This window comes from Phocoena sinus, chromosome X (genome assembly GCF_008692025.1).
Source record: "Phocoena sinus isolate mPhoSin1 chromosome X, mPhoSin1.pri, whole genome shotgun sequence".
NCBI lineage: Eukaryota > Metazoa > Chordata > Mammalia > Artiodactyla > Phocoenidae > Phocoena > Phocoena sinus.
This window is the reverse complement of record NC_045784.1, coordinates 36,981,278-36,996,906: the sequence shown is the minus strand read 5'-3', so window position 1 is coordinate 36,996,906 and position 15,629 is coordinate 36,981,278.

Below are 15,629 nucleotides of genomic sequence, written 5' to 3'. Positions count from 1 at the left end.
GACAAGAGGACAGAGGAGGAAGATCGTTCCCAGGTTACCTTCGTTCTCTTGTGTGTATTACCTGTTCAGAAAAATAAATACAAACAAAAGAACAAGGTTAGCTCTGCCCTTGTGGGTACTTGAAGAGAAGGAAACTACATTTCATTTGTTTCTCCTTCCTCCTTCAAAGGGAGGAAGAAGGAAAGAAGGGCAGGAGACAGGGGGAGGGAGGAAGTGAGGAAAGGAAAAGTAGCAGGAGAAACGGAAGGAGAAACTTCCCCTCTGTTCAACTGGCTACTTTTACTTGGTATGAACGTTATGGTTCATCTTCAGGTAGAGGTCCACTTGCAATTGGGCACAGAGACGTCCCCTGTGAGAACAGCGCCTGCCATTTCTTTGTGCTGGCTGTGCACCCTCCTGGCTCCCAGTAGCTGCGCCATAAATATTTCCTGCAGGAAGAAGCGATTGACTAATGGCTGCTTTATCCACATTCTTTCCCTCGAAACAGTAGGGTGGAAATGTGCTTTTGTTCTTACGTTTGTGAAAGATTTCTAAACTTTTGCTAAAAAGTTGGCATTCCAATATGAGCTGTTGTCTCTTTTTGCCAGCGGGCGCCAGTTGGGAGGAGAAGACTGGGTTGGGGGGCTTGCTTATGGTAAACCAATTTTGAAATTGAGAAAGGACTTGATGGCAAATGGAATAGGGCAGAGAGGGACCCTGCAGACTCAGAGCCCACCCCAGCCCTGGCTGCAAGGACGATCACTGGACAGCTCTCACGTGTGCGTACCCTGCATCCTGGTCCTTCTGAACTATTTCCAGTTCTCCACGATTTCCTACACACCTATCCCTTTCCACTTGTTGGCCCCTCTGCCTGGAAAACAACCCTTTCTCCCTCTTTGCCTGACCAACTCAGGCTTCTCACCAGACTTGGTTCAAGGCTTTCTGTTTGGTGAAACTGTCATGACCCACCCCATCTGGATTAGGGGCCCCTCCTCTGTGTTCCCATAACCCCCCGACACTGTTCACATCCCTACTGTCTTAGCTTGTGCTCCCCCCAAAGCAAACCAAGAGACATTGAGGCAAGGATTTGGGGTGCAGGTCGTTATTTGAGAGGTGACCCCAGGAATCACCAGTGAAAGAGTGGGGAAAGTGAGACAGAGGGAAGCCAATAAAGGATAAGTTTATGAGTTGATAATCACTGAGAGCAACCAGGCTGAATTCCCCTGGGGATCATCTGATTTGGGAGAGGGGGTGGGAAACATGCCTCAAATCTGTCCCAGTGGAGGACAAGGCTGGGGCATTTCTTCACCAACTCCCATTCCCCTTTGGTAACCACTCTCTCCCTACAATTCCCAGTTGCCCCTCCAGGTTCTCAAACTGAGAAGCTGAGAGAGGCAGGCCCTGAGGTAGAAAGCTGTTACCTGCCTAGCACAGCTGCCGGTGAGCTCAGGAGGCCCCCAGGAGACAGCATCTGTACCACCTAGCATAACACTTTCACATAGAATGGAAGGGTACATTTGTTGTTGTTGTTTAATATTTATTTATTTGGCTGCATCGGGTCTCAGTTGTGGCATGCGGGCTCTTTCGTTGTGGTGCGTGGGCTCTAGAGTGCGTAGGCTTAGTTGCCCCACAGCATGTGGGATCTTAATTCCCCGACCAGGGATTGGACTTGTGCCCCCTGCAGTGGAAGCGCAGAATCTTAACCACTGGACCACCAGGGAAGCCCAGGATACATTTGTTTTTATTTGCTCCCTCCCTGCTCCCATAGACTATATGTTTCATCTCTGCAACCTCAGCTTCAAGCAGTATATTGGCACACATTTTGTGCTCAAAAACTATTTACTGAATGAATGAATGAACAAGCTTGGAGTTTATGTTACTGAGCGAGAAGACTGATTTTTAAAAATATTTTTTAATTAGTTTATTTATTTAGGCTGCGCCAGGTCTTAGTTGCAGCATGCGGGATCTTCGTTGCGGCATGTTTCGTTGAGGCATGTTTAGTTGTGGCCTGCGGGCTTCTTAGTTGCGGCATGCATGCGGGATCTAGTTCCCAGACCAAGGATCGAACCCGAGCCCCCTGCATCGAGAGCACGGATTCTTACCCACTGGACCACCAGGGAAGTCTGAGAAGACTGATTTTTGAGGTTCCAGGATCAAACTACAGTGGTGAATGCCAGAACGAGTTGTCTACTTTAATAATTCGAGGGAACAGCTTTCACATATAAAAATTGGCAGAAAACACAGGAGTTTCAAATCATAAAAATCTCAAAACCACTTGGCAAACAGGGCTGTGCCGTATCCATGTTGTGCCATGAGGATGAATTATCGCATGAAAAACGGTTGTCATTTCTATAATTTCTCAAAGCATCCGAGAGTCTCAGAAAATGACATCCCCACTCTTCCCTTCTCAACCAGGGGTTTGAAAAGCCATCCCCAAACTTCCCTCTGAGTCCAAATAGAGGCGCTCTTTCTTTTTAGTTTCCTTTTTCAGTTCAAGTGCTAAGGAAAGTAACCACGGCACAACTAAAATGACCCCGGGCAGGAAGAACAAGAAGGGGCAAGTCATGTGGAAATCGGGGGTTGTGTGTACAGCCACTGCCGTCCTCAGAGAGTTGCCCAACACACCCTCCTGGCCCCGTTCGGGGATCGGACCAGGCAGGCCTGGCCACAGAAGTGACCTACCCACCTGTCCTTGGGCACTCCCACAGCCTCTGCCATGCTGGCACCGGGATGGGGCCACCCTGCCCAGGTTGCCATGGAAGTAGATGGGGACTGAGTTGATCCCATGACCTCTGGCCTGGAGCCAGGACCCAGGCTCCCCGCTGACAGGGAGTACTCCCCTGGGCTGTCAAAGGCCCTGACTCATCAGTCCTGGCTCCAGTAGGTGTGGCCTCAGCAGGGCCTCTACCAGTAGGGGCCTGGGTGGCCTCCAGGATGCTTTCCTGTCAGCCTGGGATCCAACAAGAGCGCTCTGGTTCCCCCAGAAAAGTACACTCAAGGCCTGGACAATTCAGCCTGCCCACACTAAAATGTAAGGCAAGCACGACTATGAGAAGGATGCAGGGAATGCAACTCTTTCCACAGGGATTAGCCTCACTTGGCCACCCAGTGCAGTGGGAGGGCCCTGAGCACTCACGGAATTGAAGCCCTGGCCGTCTCTGGCCTCTTTGACACAGTACTTTTCCAGCTTTCCTGCTACACTGCTGGCCTCTTCGGTGACTGTCTTTCGTCCTCCCCTTGGCTGGGGGTGCTTCCAGGCTTCTGTCCTCATCTTCCCTAATTTATGCGTCTCCCCACCCTGTTCGTCAGTGAGCTCACCAAGCCTGTTTTCAAGGATCACTTTTTGAGAGCTCAAACTGTAATTGACCTTTGCACCACTCTCTATTTCCCAGGGCAGAACTTTCTAGGGGCTCAGTGGATGTGGACTCCTAAATTTCTACCTAGAGCCTGACTCCCTCTTCTTAGCCTGAATCCAGCCAGAACAGAAATTTCTGTCCAGGCCATGCAGCACCATGGGACACTCCTGGATGGCTACAGCCCTGCCCTTCTATCTCACCATGCTGCACCGCCAAGACTTCCCCATGTGACCTCCAGTATCCTCTCACGGTACCAAAGGTGAATCTGGTCAAAGGCCTCCTGCTTCTGGCTTCCCTTTCAATTTCTCCAACTTTCCACCCTTTCCTGGCCAGAAGCCCAGAAAAGTGACCTTGGGACCCACTGCCACACCTCTCCTCGCCCTGCCTCTATGTTTCTTCCCATAATTCCTGGTGACCAGAAGGGACAAAGGCTGGGTTTTCACTTCCTCTAGATCATATCCTCCTCCTCAAAGACAAGTCCCGTGGCCCCATCGATGGTGGAAGGGGTACTGTCTGTCCATCCTGGAAGAAATACTGTGATCTAAGTTCTCCAAGAAATTCTCTCCGATTCTCACAAGAAACTTAGGAAAACCTTCCTCACTCCCAAGCAAATGGCTCCTCAGGCTGCCCAGGGAGAAGGTGGCCTGTAGAAATGCAAGACAGAAAAGCCCATTTCGAATTCTCCAGTGTTCCCTGTTTCAAGTGGATTTTCCCAGTTACACCTCATGACAACCTATGTGGCAGTTACTATTATTTGAATTTTACTGTTGGAAATATTAAAGCACAGAGAGGTCATGTGAGTTGCCCAAGTCACACAGCCAATAGTGGCAGAGCTGAGATTTAAACCAGGTCCTGGTCTCACTCGGGAAACAGCTGTGGGTCCATGATTGTATAGCGTTCCCTCTGATTCTTTTTCTTCATTCTCCATTAGCCAATCTCATTCTAATTTCCCCTTTAAACTCTGACTTTGCTCTTTCCTCTGCAGTCCCCCATCAAGCCCCAGGCCTAGAACCCCACCATTTCATTTCTTGATTCCTGCCCCAGCTTCTCAGTTGGCCTTTTACTGCCACTCCTTGCTTACATTTTTACACAAAAGCCAGGCTATTCCTCCTAAAACCCTGCTTTCTTCACATCGTTATAATCATCTCTGGGTCCACATCTTCAGCTGCAATGCATCCTGGCATTCAGGGAGGCCCTCAGCCCACTCCTGCAAAACTGCCTTCCCCAACTTCCCCAATTTGACCGTCCGGTCAGTCTGCGCAGACCCTCAATCACTCCCAGCACATGCCATGCACATTCCCAGGCCCAGTCTCCCACCTAGAATGCATCCTTCTGTCTGCATAATCCTGTCTCTCCTCTAAGGCTCTGCTCAGTTCTCCCACCCCTCCCAGGCCACCCTGACCCACAACGGTCCTCTCTCTCCACAACTGTACTCTTCTCTAAGACCACACAGTTTGACCTTAGGGTCCCCTAAGAGACCCCTATGTTTCCCCAGTGTGACCGTGAGCTCCTCAGGGATGTGAGTGACGTTGAAACAGGAGGGAAGGGGGCAGGGCATAACCTTTAAAACAATGACATAGCCATAGGACATGACAAAAACTGATTAGAACCAACTAGAACCAAGATGGCAGAAGATTCAACTTCCAGCGGAGCTTGAGCCTCATTATACGCTCATTGTAATGCATTAGCATATGCTAAATGACACACAGGCGCCGTGACAGTTCCGAGGCCGACCATAAAAGGCCAAAAACTGGGCAGTAGCCCAATTCCTGGAAATCCCCGCCCCTTCCTCCAAATAGTTGGAATAATCCCCCCACTCATTAGCCTGTGAAATTACCCAGCCCATAAAAACTAACCACCCCATATTTCAGGGCCTCTCGCCTTCTGAGATGGCCCACACTCGGTGTGTGGAGTGTGTTTATCCCAAGGCCATTCTTGCCTTTTGAGAGGGACTGCATTCTGTCTATGGAATGTGTTTCTCTCTAAATAAATCCACTTCTTACCTATCACTGTCTCTCACTGAATTCTTTCTGTAACGAGACAACAAGAACCTGAGTTTCATTAAGTCCTGAGACCAGGTGTGTGATCTCAATTAAAAGATAGCAGGGGTGAGGGGGAACTTCCCTGGTGGTGCAGTGGTTAACAATCTGCCTGCCAAGGCAGGGGACACGGGTTCGAGTCCTGGTCCGGGAAGATCCCACATGCCGCGGAGCAACTAAGCCCGTGTGCCACAACTACTGAGGCAGCGCTCTAGAGCCCACGAGCCACAACTACTGAAGCCCCGCACACCTAGAACGCATGCTCTGCAACAAGAGAAGCCACCACAGTGAGAAGCCCTCGCACCACAACGAAGAGTAGCCCCCACTCGCCGCAACTAGAGAAAGCCCGCGTGCAGCAACGAAGACCCAAGGCAACCCAATGCAGCCAAAAACAAAAAAAGACAGTGGGGGGAATTCCCTGGTGGTCCAGTGGTTAGGACGCCTTGCTGTCACCGCCAAGGGCCTGGGTTCAATCCCTGGTCGGGGAACTAAGAGCCCACAAGCCGTTCAGCGTGGCCAAAAAAAGGCAGTGGGTTCAAGTCACAATCTGGGTTTTGGCTGGGTTCAAGTCCCAGTCTGAATTGTGCGGTTTCAGTGTCATACATATTTCCTCGTAAACCACTCTCTCCCCGGCAGCTGGCCAGCTCCCACCTCAGACTTGCTAAAGCAGAATCTCTGAAGGTAGGCCCAGGTGTATGTATTTTTTTGGTAATAGCTTAACTGGGATCTAGTTTACATACCATAAAATTCACCCTTTTTTCTCTTCCAGCTTTAGTGAGATACGGTCGACATACAGCACTGTATAAGTTTAAGGTCTATAGCATAACGGTTTGGCTTACGTAAGTTTAGTGAATAAGTTTAAGTTAATTTAAAGTGAAAAATAAGTTTAGTGAACATCCATCATCTCATAAAGATACAAAATAAAAGAAAAAAATTTTTTTCCTTGTGATGAGAAAATTCACCCTTTTAAAGTATACAAGTCAGTGGTTTTCAGTATATTCAGAGTTTTGCAAGTATCACCACTAGCTAATTTTAGAACATTTTCATCACCCACAAAGGAAATTCCATACCCATTAGTAGTCACTGCCATCCTCCACCTTCCTCCAGCCCCTGGCAACCACTAAGCCACTTTCTGTCTCTATGGATTTGCTTAATCTGGAAATTTCCTTTAAATAAAATCATATGATATGTGGTCCCCTGTGACTGGCTTCTGCACCCAGCATAATGTTTTTAAGGCTCATCTATGGTGTAGCAGGTGTTAGTACTTCATTCCTTTAAATTGCTGGATGATAGTCCACTGTAGGGATAGATAGCGTTTTGTTTCCATTTATCTTTTGCTGGATATTTGGGCTGTTTCCACTTTCTTTTTTTTTTTTTTTTTTTTTTTTTGCGGTACGCGGGCCTCTCACTGTTGTGGCCTCTCCCGTTGTGGAGCACAGGCTCCGGACGCGCAGGCTCAGCGGCCATGGCTCACGGGCCCAGCCGCTCCGCGGCATGTGGGATCTTCCCGGACCGGTGCACGAACCCGTGTCCCCTGCATCGGCAGGCGGACTCTCAACCACTGCACCACCAGGGAAGCCCTGTTTCCACTCTTTGACTACAGTATTATGAATAATGCTGCTGTGAACATTCGTGTACAAATTTTTGTGTGTACATAAGTTTTCACTTCTTGTGGGTAGATACCTAGTAGTAGAATTGCTGGGTCGTGGGATAACTCTGGTTTTGAGGAACCACCAAAGTGTTTTCCCCAGCAACTGCACCACAGAACAATCCCACCAGCAATGAATGAGGGTTCCAGTTTCTCCACATCCTTGCCGTATGTATTTTTAACATGCTCCACAGGTATGACACAGTTTGAGCATCCCTGTGCTAAATTCTGGAAGCCCTGCTTGTGTACGTCCTGAGAATTAGCTGGGACTACTCTGAGGTGTTGGGTGACCCTGGGTTGGATGACCTTCTGAGACGGGGGAATAGGGCAGGACACAACCTTTAAGAGAATGACATAACCGTTTAGGATACGACATAAACTGGTTAGAACCGGCTAGGTCCAAAATGGTGGAAGATTCAACTTCCAGTGTACTTTGAGCCTCATTATACCCTCATTGTAATACATTAGCATATGCTGAATGACACACCCACAGGCGCCGTGACAGTTCCGAGGCTGATCATAAAAGGCCAAAAAGTGGGTGGTGGCCAAATCCTGGAAATCCCCACCACTTCCCCAAAATAGTTGGAATAATCCACTCATTAGCCTAGGAAATTACACAGCCCATAAAAACTAACCACCTCGGGCTTCCCCGGTGGCGCAGTGGTTGAGAGTCCGCCTGCCGACGCAGGGGACAGGGGTTCGTGCCCGGGTCGGGGAAGATCCCACATGCCGCGGAGCAGCTGGGCCCGTGAGCCATGGCCGCTGAGCCTGCGCGTCCGGAGCCTGTGCTCCACAACGGGAGAGGCCACAACAGTGAGAGGCCCGCGTACCGCAAAAACAAACAAACAAAAAAACAAAAAAAAACTAAGCAGCTCTACAACCCCCAGGCCTCTCCCTTTCCAAGATGGCCCACACGCTGTCTATGGAGTGAGTACGCATCTCTCTCAATAAATCTACTTACCTATCACTTTGCCTCTCGCTGAATTCCTCCTGTGCCGAGACCTAAAGAATCTGAACTTCATTAAGTCCTGAGATGAGGTGTGCGGTTTCAGCTGGGAGACTGTGGGTTCGAGTCCCCCACTAAGCCAGAGACTGTGGGTTCGAATCCCAACCTGGGGTGTGCGGTTTCACTTCCAAGTGCGCATGGTGGAAATGGCGAGACTATGAGCGTGAACATTGCAGCCCAGGTGCTAAAACTAAAGGCCCAAGAAACTGAGTGCTTAGAGATATTTAGGAGGAAGTAGCTGGGCTAGGGGGAGGGCCTGAGACCAAGCCAGTTCCCGACTCAGCCTTTGAGTTGCTGTTTGTGTGTGATTGGGTCACTTAGCCTCCTGGGAGGCCTCTATTATGTAAAAAAATAAATTAAAAAATAAATTAAAAAATGAGGATGGTATCTGCTCCCCATCCCCACCCCCACCCCAAGAAGGACGCTGTAAGGTTAAAATTGGTTAATAGAAAGCATACGGGGGGCTTCCCTGGTGGCCCAGTGGTTAAGAATCCACCTGCCAATACTAGAGGACACGGGTTCGAGCCCTGGTCCGGGAAGATCCCATATGCCACGGAGCAACTAAGCCCGTGTGCCACAGCTACTGAGTCTGTGCTCCAGAGCCCACGAGCCACAACTACTGAAGCCCATGCGCGCCTAGAGCCCGTGCTCCGCAACAAGGGAAGCCACAGCAATGAGAAGCCCGCGCACCGCAACGAAGAGTAGCCCCCGCTCGCCGCAGCTAGAGAAAGCCCGCGCGCAGTAACGAAGACCCAACGCAGCCAAGAATTTTAAATATATATAAATTTTTTTAAAAAATGAAAAAAGAAAGCATATGGTGCAAGTTCTGGGTCACTCCTTTGCGTGATTATGCTATTAGCTCTGTTTTGTCCTCAGGTGGGAACGCGAGGGCGTGGTCGATGAGCCAGGCAACGCCACAATTTTCTGGACTGATCTATCTGTTCTGATTCCTTCCCAGTGCCACAGCCATGGTTTAAATCCCCGCCCCCGGGGCTTTAAAGGACTAAAATAAACAGGAAGTTTCCATTTCACCTCGACCTCTCTTCTGAGGCTTGGGCGGCGCGTGACTTTTGCTGTCCAGTTCCTTATCTCTCTGGAAGGACCCGTCAGGCTGAGCTGTGGCTCCTTTGTACTCACAGCAAAGCGTCATCTTTTTTGTTTGTTTTGGGGTTGTTTTGTTTTGCTTGTTTTTTTGCCTGTATAACTTCCTATCCAGAAGTGATTCTAGTCACACACACACACACGCTTTTACAACATCGAGAGGACATGTGCTGAAATCACAGGGTTAGAATTCATAGCAAAGCCCCCCAGCCCAGATCTTGCTGCAAATCCAGACGAAGCTATTTGTGTGGGACGCGGACAGTTGCTACTCAGAAGCTCAGTTCCTGGCAACAGGAAGAGTGAAACCTTAGTCCCTGGAACAACTGAAGGCTGTTTTCTTGCCTTGCGGGGACAGACTCCCTGTGAGGTAGGTCAGAGTCCGTTGAGACCCAGCTTTTCTTTGCCCCTGGGCTTGTCATCGAGTCCCAGGCAGGACTGAGCGAGGGTCACCGCGTGTCAAAGGGCGGAAGAAGGGGTGGGTTTTGTTTCGTCTGTGCCGTGTAAAGGACAGCAGATCCCTGCAATGGGTCTACGTGGAAATAGTCATTGAGAATAAACAGCTGTTCACAGCTGACAGCCATCACTGATCAGCCTCCCTTCTGCTTCCTGGAATTGTATTCCTTGGCTGGGAGATGAGCAGATGGTGTAAGTTCCTTTGCGGCCATGGAATGAAGGCTTTCCCCCACCCCTTTTTAAATAGAAAAACAAATGGATTTCACATGGGCTGCTGCCCAAGTCTTTGCTAAATTTTATGGAGCCTTTGTATGTTTCTCATGTCGCCTCATCATCTGGATCTCAGTCATAAATAAATAAGCCCATCGGAACGTCTCTCGCAGAAGCCAGTGAGAGTGGAGCTAAAGGGGACTCTGCCCTGAGGGAAAAGCAGCTGAGCCCTTTGCCCCCTGCCTACTCGGCAATCTTCTAGCTTTTGGAAAACAGTTCCAGTCCCAGGAGGGGGTGGGGGAACTCTGTTCATGACTGGAAGAGTCAAGACAGCTTCTCCTAAGTAGGCTGAGAAAATTCCCAGAGCTCTGAGGAAGAGCGAGCAAGGTCACCCCTGAGGAACAGAGGCCACGGCAGGTGCTCGGGCTATGTCCCCAGGGCCATGTCCTAGGGATAGAGGCTGTTTGAGATAAGGCTTTGAAATGAAGGGAGAAATCCACGGGAGAGCTCATGGTGTACCTTCTATTCGCTCTAGCTTGCTTAAGGTCAGCCCTCCAATCTCATCCAGCCCCAGGCCAGGATTGGGGGACATTGAGAATTTGAACTCTGAATGCACCCACACTGACCTTCCAGAAGCTTCAGCTGGAGTCACGTTCCAGACCTCACTCCTTTGCAGCATCAGTGGATTGGAGCTGCCTTGTTCCTCACCAGGCACCCTGCCCACCCAGTTTGACGGGTTGGGGGCCACTGCGTCCCTGGGGGCCAGTTTCTAGCCTGGCACAAGCACCCCCACACCTGGCACTGACAACCCTCAGACTCCAGGGCATCGTCCAGAATGTTGATGGTTGGGAGATGGCTCTGGAAAATGACCAAAGTTTAAAAGTAACTAAACAGTGCCTCCCAACCCACCACTCTGACTCCCTGCCTGGCTGTATGGAAAGGGGGACAGAGCCTCCTTTTCCAGGAACTCAATTCATTGGCTAATGATGCAAGGTCAAGATGGAGGGCCTCTCAGCCATCCCTCCGCCATGAGATTGATGAAATAAACTACACAGAAGGGCTTCCCTGGTGGCGCAGTGGTTGAGAGTCCGCCTGCCGATGTAGGGGACGCAGGTTCGTGCCCTGGTCTGGGAGGATCCCACATGCCGCGGAGCGGCTGGGCCCGTGAGCCATGGCCGCTGGGCCTGCGCGTCCGGAGCCTGTGCTCCGCAACGGGAGAGGCCACAGCAGTGAGAGGCCCGCGTACCGCAAAAAAAAAAAAAAAAAAAACCTACACAGAAAAAAAGCTCTCTGCATAGCTGAGAAACAAAACTATGATGTGAAAGTGAAAGTGAAAATACAAATGACAAAGTTAAAAAAAATTGGCTACTCATAACAAAGAACAAATCTTCCTAATATAGAGAGCTTCTACAAATCCATAAGAAAAACCACTAACACAAAAGAAAAATAAGCAAGAGATATTTGTAGATAGTTCACAGAAAAAGAAATGCAAATAGCCCTTAAACATACGGGAAGGTGTTTAAGGTCACTCAGAAGAGAACTATTCATTAAAACCATACAGGTAAAAAATAGAATCGGTCACACTGGCCAAAATACAAGTTTGTCACTGTGTTCACAGACAAAGCTATGGGAAAAGAAGCACTCTGATGCATTGCTGGTGGAAGTGCAAATTGATTCAACTCCCGTGGGGAACAACTTGTTCACATGTACCCAAATTTCCATAGACATACTTATGTGTACAAAGTTAATCACTGGTAATAGCAAATGATGGAAAACTACCTATGTGGTCATCAATAGGAGGATAGTTGGATAATTACGGTATAGCCACACAATAGAATATTCTGATTATACAAATGTAAAGAAGAATGGACTCTTTCTGTGTACTGATATGTAAAAATCTCCAGTATATATTGTATAGTAGGAAAAAGGTATGGAACAATGTTTATAGTGTTCTTTCATGTAAACTGAGGAGAAAGTATATTCATACATTGCTACTTTTGTATATGGACACTCTGTAAGGATATACAAGTAACTAATATGGGGTTACGAGTTGGGATGGGGCAGGTGGAAATAAAACTTCACTATAGCTTCATATATCACGTGAAATAAGTGAATGTATTATCTACATAAAACATTAAATAATTAAAAGAGATGATAGCCGAGGCCATAAAGATGGATGAAAGCACTTAGGGAGAGACTGGAGACAGAGAGGCTGATTAATGACTGCACCCTGGGGCCCTCCCCAGGTAAGTGTGAGCTTGTGGGAACCTTAGGACAAAAGGGTCAACGAGACAGCGCTCAGTGTCAGCGCTGGCTGCTGAAAGGCCTAGTAAGATGAGGAAGAATAGGCGACTGTGACTTCAATAAGAGCCACTTCAGTGGAATGATGGAGAAGAAAAGCTGATTAGAGTAAAAGAAAAATACAAGAGGTAAGGAAGTAGTTGCAGTGAACCTGAGGTTTTGTGGAGACAGGCTGGGGTGGGGGGGGGGAGAAAAATGGAGTAGCAAGCAGGAGAGGGACATGAGATCAAGAGAGGGCTTTGAGATGGGAGATAATAAAGGAATGATCTGGGAGAGAGGGCAATATGGATGATGCACTAATAGATGAGAGAGTACCACAGCACTAGGTTCTTGGGAAAGGCACGAATAGAAGATTGGGCCTTAAACAGGAACCCTCCATGCTTCCTCACTAGGAAGTAATGGAAAACATGTGAGAGGAGAAAAAGCATGATAGGGCCAGGGGTGATGATGTTAGTTCCTTTCTTAAGCTTTTTTTTTTTTTTTTTTTTTTTTGCTGTATGCGGGCCTCTCACTGTTGTGGCCTCTCCCGTTGCGGAGCACAGGCTCCGGACGCGCAGGCTCAGCAGCCATGGCTCACGGGCCCAGCCGCTCCGCGGCACGTGGGATCTTCCCGGACCGGGGCACGAACCCGTGTCCCCTGCATCGGCAGGCGGACTCTCAACCACTGCGCCACCAGGGAAGCTCTCTTAAGCTTTTTAAACGGGGCTGTTACCCAAACATAACCTTATCTTCTGGTACTACACACCTTTAAAAACACCTTTATTTTGGCTGCTTCATCATTAAAACATAGTGAGCCTGTAGCTATGTCCACCTTATTGACGCTACCATTCAAAACAAATCTCATCAGTTGTTTGATCTCCCCTAGTAGATAACACATTCATAGGAACCATCCAGGACTGAGTCTCTGGAAAGCCACAAGACAGGAAGATAAACCCAACTTCCTGCTAGTGATAAAACCTGAAGAGTTGTATCCCACCCAATTCCTAAGCAGGAAATGAATAAGATTACTTGAGTTGCTGTGCTGACAAATTTTAGGAAACATTTTTTTAATTCTTAAAAAGTAATTTTTATTATCATCATTAAATCTAAATTCCTGTCCTCAAGATATTCCTTCTTGTTTGGTAAGAAACCAAAACAATACACTAAAAAAAAAAAAAATAGTGCTGTTTCATTTTATATATTTATACCTTATCTCCAAAATTTGGAGGCAACTTATAAATTTCCATGCAAGAAAATGAAAAGAAGTTGGAAAAGAAAAACTGAGTAGATGAAGATTCAACCAGGGATATCGTCAGTAAATGCCATAGACCTGGGGCTCGGTGGGGTGGGGGGAGGTGGCAAGTGAAATCATGTACAGCTTCCACAGTGTTCAGAAGAGAAAAACATGTTTCTTAGAAGCAAAGCCTATTTGTTACACTAATACCAAGATAAATTTATCCCACAGGTCCTCTTACAAGATAAACTGTTAACCCTGTAGATCTCTTTGAAATCTACAGAATGAACAGGAGTGTGAATTACACATGGCAGCTTCTGTGCCCCTTGTGAAAGAAAAGGCTCTGGCTGAGTGTATGCCAGCTAAAGAACTCCTACGGGAAGCTAAAGAACTCCTACGGGAAGTCTCCACAGTACATTGCAAGGACACAGTTCCTTGATGAAAACTGCCATTAAAATTTTGTGTTATTAAAATTCTGGAACACTATGGTAATTAAGTTCGAAGCATGCTGAGAATTAATATTCAAGTAAGACTCCAAAGTACTCTCAAAATAATGAGTTTTAAGAAGATGAAACTGAAAAGGTGTAAGGTTTCTTCCAAGTTTGGGATTAGCTGAATGTTGCAATTTCTGCACAGGCAGTTACTAACTTACTTAATTGGCTATTGGGAGACCTCTGTCTCTCTCCCGACCCTTCCAGGAGGTGCTTACTGGCTCAGAAAAGGAATGACGGCATGAAATTTACACTTGCATTTTTATGGTAATCTTCAACGGGAGAGTTGGTCTGAAATACCCAGGCTGCCATGACTAGCAGCTGGACTCCTTAATATTCCTGCATGAACTTTCTCCACAAAATGTGGCATTTCATGGAGACACTTGCACCATGGACATGCTCCAAAAGAGAAGCATGATCTTAGGATGAATTAATGGGAGTGTTCCATGTGAAAAGTACCAGATAATCTCCCTGTTGGCTGGATATAAGTTTTAGCACTAATTCAAAAAGATACATGCACCCGGATGTTCATAGCAGCATTATTTACAACTGCCAAGATAAGGAAGCAACCTAAGTGTCCATTAACAGATGAATGAACAAAGAAGATGTGGTACATATATACAATGGAATACTACTCAGCCATAAAAAAGAATGAAATTTTGCCATTTGCAACAACATCGATGGACTTGGAGGGCACTATGCTAAGTGAAATTAGTCAGAGAGAGAAAGACAAATAGTGTATAATATCACTAATAGGTAGAATCTAAAAAATAAAACAAACTAGTGAATATAACAAAAAAGAAACAGACTCACAGATATAGAAAACAAACTAGTGGTTACCAGTGGGGAGAGGGAGGAGGGGGCAAGATAGGGGTAGGGGATTAAGAGGAACAAACTACCCTGTATAAAATAAATAAGCTACAAGGATATATTGTACAACACAGCCAATATTTTATAATAACTATAAATGGAATAGAACCTTTAAAAAGTGTGAATCAGGGCTTCCCTGGTGGCGCAGTGGTTGAGAGTCCGCCTGCCGATGCAGGGGACACGGGTTCGTGCCCCGGGCCGGGAGGATCCCACATGCCGCGGAGCGGCTGGGCCCGTGAGCCATGGCCGCTGAGCCTGCGCGTCCGGAGCCTGTGCTCCACAACGGGAGAGGCCACAACAGTGAGAGGCCCGCGTACCAAAAAAAAAAAAAAAGTGTGAATCACTGTTGTACACCTAAAACATAATACTGTACATCAATTATACCTCAATTCAAAATACATATATACATATATATATATATATATATATATATATATATATATATGTTTTCAATACAGTAAAGATGTCAGTTCTCTCCCAAATTGATCTATAGTTCAGGACAATAACCATCAAAATCCCAGCAAAATTTTTTTGTAGATGTAGAAAAGCTTATTCTAAAATTAATACGGAAAGGCAAAAACTAGAATAGCTAAAACAGTTCTGAAAAAGAGCAAAATGGGAGAAGTCACTCTAGCCAATTTTAAGACTTACTATATAGCTAGAAACATAATTGAAACTCTGGTATTTGTGGAAGGATAGACACATAGATCAATGAAACAGAACAGAGAGCCCAGAAATAGACCCACACGGGGATAAACAACTGATTTTTTACAAAGTTGCAAAAGCAATTCAATGGAGGAAGGATAGTCTTTTCAACAAATAGAGAAAGAACAATTGGACACCCATAGATAAAAAAGTAAATCTCAATCTAAACCTCACACAGTAAAAACTGAGTCAAAATAGATCATCAATTTAAATGTAAAACAATAAAATTATCAGAAAAAATAGGAGAAAATCTTTAG